Source organism: Silurus meridionalis, chromosome 16, assembly GCF_014805685.1.
Source record: "Silurus meridionalis isolate SWU-2019-XX chromosome 16, ASM1480568v1, whole genome shotgun sequence".
Taxonomy (NCBI): Eukaryota; Metazoa; Chordata; class Actinopteri; order Siluriformes; family Siluridae; genus Silurus; species Silurus meridionalis.
In genome coordinates this window covers 2,422,962-2,427,500 of record NC_060899.1, presented here as the reverse complement: position 1 = coordinate 2,427,500, position 4,539 = coordinate 2,422,962, and positions in this window count along the sequence as shown.

Here is a 4,539-nt window from a genome sequence, read left to right as displayed (position 1 = left end):
AAACCCGGGATAATCTGATAAGGTGAATATCGGTGCTTTTGCTAGAGATGATGCATGCTGGCGGTGCAGCTGTGGCTACAGTGAAAGGAGACGTGTCGAATTGTGTTCATTGGGTTTCTCTGCATTTCTCTATAATATTGATGGCTTCTATAGACGTGGCTTCATAATGATGGTATTAAGAGGTGGATTGATCCTGGTAGGACACCACTGAATGTTTAGGTGGAAAATGCACCCATCACTGGAAAAACTAGAGGTAAAGTTGCAGCTTTACGTCTGACTATTACAAAACACTGGCACTGGAGACTCCTTCCATGATTGATAAATAAACATGCCCATGAGACTCAAACTCCAAACACACCCTCGTGCATCCACGGTTGCCATCGTGCTGATTAGTCCCACCTGTTTCCCATTTTAAACTCTTTCCCAGCTCCAGGTTCAAAAGTATTTGATTCATTCATGTTGTTTTTTTTTTTTCTTTCACCAACCCTTTGTATCCCGTTTTCTGTTTTTGATCTAAAATTGTTTCTGTGATCTTGATCCTAGACAATCTTATGTATTCTGTTTGTTTATTGCCAAACGATTTGCTTGTTTACCGTTTCGGGGCCTTCATTTCACGTCAGCCTGCATTTACATCTTCCATCATTCATTATATGACACACTGATTTGCTACTATAGAAACACTAACTTATTCAAATGACCAATCAAAATCCATAATATGATAAGAAAATATATATTTTACCTCACTCAAATTGGAAATATAAATGATTGTAGCATTAATTTTGTAGCATTAGCGCTACGATTTTACATACAATTTCTATATTTTTACTCTTTATCCTCGTTTATCCGAAACAGGACGTCGTCCTCGCAAACAAAAGCGAGTGTTTGCCTTGTGTGTGACGTTTATTGCTTTTTAATGCCGAGAATGTGCATTAAAAATACATGGCGTCATTCCTATATAAACACACGCGCACGCCTAATGACAGCGGCGCGAGTCCGTATCCGCTCACAATGGCACCCGAAATCGCTTTCAAAGCAAACAACCCGAGCATCGGGAGGGATTTAATTAGCGTAAATGCCGAGACGGAAGCACGGCGGGTGAATAAATAAACACAACGCTCCTGATAGGAAGAAAGAGAGCGCTACGTACAGCAGGAAGATTAATGATGTTTCAAATACGCTGTGTATCTTTTAAACAATATCATCAGAAAACACACACACAATAAGAGAGTGTGTGTGTGTGTGTGTGTAGGCGTTGAGCTGAGCTTGCATTCTCATCTAGTCCTCAGACTGTACTTTATTACTCTATATTTAGCTAAATAAGTAAGTGTTTACATTAAAACACAATTGAACTGAATCCGTTGAAGCGACGCACATCTGCATTCACTGGATCAAACATCACTACTGCTGATCAAGAACATGTTAAGAATGTTGACTTTTAAGTTTTGAAATTGAATTATATACAAACTTTTACAACAGATTTACACACTTTCAGCATCCGGACAGTTTGTTTTGTCTGAACTTTCAGTTGGAATACTTTGCCGTGCTTCTTCGAAAAAATGAAGTAAAGATGTGGAGATTTCTTTCTGATCACAAATGTTGAGCTCAGTAGCTCCTACTTTTATACCAAAGACTGTTGAAAGAACATTTACTTATACTCCAGTGCTCATGTTAGTTCTCACTCTCCAGTGTTCTGTATTGTTGAAAGATGTATGATCACACTCTTGATGTCACCCAGATGAGGATGGGTTCCCCTTTTGAGTCTGGTTCCTCTCAAGGTTTCTTCCTCATAACATCTAAGGGAGTTTTTCCTTGCCACAGTCGCCACGGCTGCTCATCAGGGATAAATGCACACCATTCACCTTAACTGTTGATTTCTCTAAAGCTGCTTTGAGACAATGTCTGTTGTGAAAAGCGCTATAGAAATAAACTTGACTTGACTTGACTTTCCTTCTTGTGATCCATTCATCCCAGAGCAGTTGAATAGGATTTAGGTGCGGTGACTGGGCAGGACATTCTATAATAGATCTGACTCCAGACGACTGTTTGCTCTCTAAATAACACAGAGCTCGAACGGGTCGCAGTCCAGACAGAATTGCATGGTGTTGAAGTACGGAACGGGATCCATGCTGGTTTACTTTTACTCCTAAACAACCCCAGACCATTAAACTTCCACCTCCATGTGTGACTGTGGGGGTGAGTCAGTCTGATCAAATCTTCTCTTCTTGTTCTCTAAGTTCATTTAAATAATGTGATGTAGTGAAATGTGTTTATAAGAGAAACGGACACAGGGAGGAATTTACTGCGTACGTGTCCGAGTCGAGATCCAAAGCACCAACGGTTCAGGTGAAGTGCAAACAACATCAAAAGCATCAAAACCTGAGAACAGCCAGCCTTCGCCTCTCGTCACAAGCTCTTATCACGTGATCATTTGTCGGTCTCTGTGTCGTGTTTCCTCGTCTAGTCATTTCAGGGTCTGTTTCTGTGTCTTTTTCTTGTATATTTGCACTTGAATAATAAAATATTCTCTTTTGCATCCGTTTATCATTTTAATACATTATAAAAAATAAATAAAGCAAAATAAAAGTCATAAAGCGCTACGTTTTATTCGACCCTTTTTTTTGCACATTTTTATTTTATTTAGGATTTATTTATTTTTTATTTATTTATTTATTTATTCATTTTAGATAAATAGAAATATTCTCTTTTGCGTCTGTTTACCATTTTAATACATGATATATATAAAAAAAAAACGCATTGTAATCTTATTTAGGATTTTTTTTAAAAAACAATTCTAATTTTAGATAGATAGATAGATAGATAGATAGATAGATAGATAGATAGATAGATAGATAGATAGATAGATAGATAGATAGATATAGATAATTATTTAATCTTTTGTTTCTGTCTTTCTTTTTTATATTTTGCTTTTTTTATATATTTTATACTTTTGCATCTATTTATCATCTTAATACATAATTATAAAAATGTAAAAAATAAAAGAAACATAAAAACCACAAGTTTTAGTTTCCTTCTTTTATTTAATTGATTTAGGATTTTCTTTTCATTTATTTGTATTTTTTTGGGGTATAAAATAATAGAGAAATAATATAATTATAATCCACCTAATCCATGTACAGGTTGAAGAAAAAAGAAGATTTAATTATAAAACGCATCACAAAATCGCAAGACACGCAACAGAAGCAGAAATTACGTTTCCTGAAGTTGATGCTGTTAAATTATAATATAGTGCATATCAAATAATGTCTGATATTACCCATATGTTATATAGTATATACAGTATCTGTGCATTTCTGTGTCATTATGGTGTTTTGTGCTTTAAATGTTCTACTTTTTTTTCCAGAACAAATGCTGAAGTTCTGCTTAATTTCTCTTTACAGCTCACTGGGCAGACGTTCGGCTGGGCCATCTGCTTTAGGCTCTCGCTTTGTCTTCTCAAGGGTAAACACTTTTTTCTGCGCAAAAAATAGAGAGTGAAGAGAGAGAATAAAGGAAAATGGAAAGAGAAAGAAACAGAAAGAAACAGAGCGAGAGACAGATAAGACACAGGACTTTATGGACAGTTTATTCAGCAGTTTATCTCCATACACATAGTTAATAATTCAGTGAGCGGTTGTCCTGTATTTACAGCGACTGTGAGCAGGTGTGTGTGTGTGTGTGTGTGTGTGTGTGTGTGTGTGTGTGTGTGCGTGTGCGTGTGTGTGTGCAAGCAAGAGATAAAGGAATATCAGAACAGGAAAAAAAACCTCCTGCAATTGAACAAACCTGTGCCAAGTGATAAACAAACCAAAATCAACCAAATTGAACAAGGAACATTTCAACATGAAATTGTTGAACAACATGAACTTTCCCTTCAATATTCCTGGATTATTCTTTCGTTTTTTTGACTCGTGGTGCTTTTAGCTCGTTAGCCCGACTATCACTAGTGTTCATTGCATTGCCTCACACAGTTTATCTCAACTCTACTCGCTATTATAAGCACTATGTCGGTTGTGTGTCTGCCTTTGAGCACATTTGAGGACTCGTTCGAGGGCCGTGGAGAAGCAGATCCACAACCTACGTGTGAAGCAGGCCCAAAGCTGAGCAGAAAGCTGCGCTGAAATCATCCCAGTCGGACGCTCACCCCCCCCAGGTAAATAGTAAAATCACGGAATAACTTCCCTTTAAGCAATTATAAGAAAGTCTGTTTAAAATTAGAAGAAAGTCAGATTTAATTTCACGTCTAGCTACTTCTTTAGACAAAGAATTAATTATCAGTGACTTTAATATTAATTTTGATAATCAAGAAGACGTCTTAAGAGCAGCAGTTGTGTCCATTATTGATTGAGTAGGAATAAATCTGAATGTTATTGGACCCACTCGTGTGTGTGTGGTGACACACTCTTGATTTAATACTAACATTTGGTTTAAATATAAGAAATGTAATAAAAATTCCACAGTCTGAAGCTATTTCAGATTTACCTGATCTCCTTTTAAATCTGCCTCAGTCATAGCATAAGTACTTCGCCACGTTATCGTGTT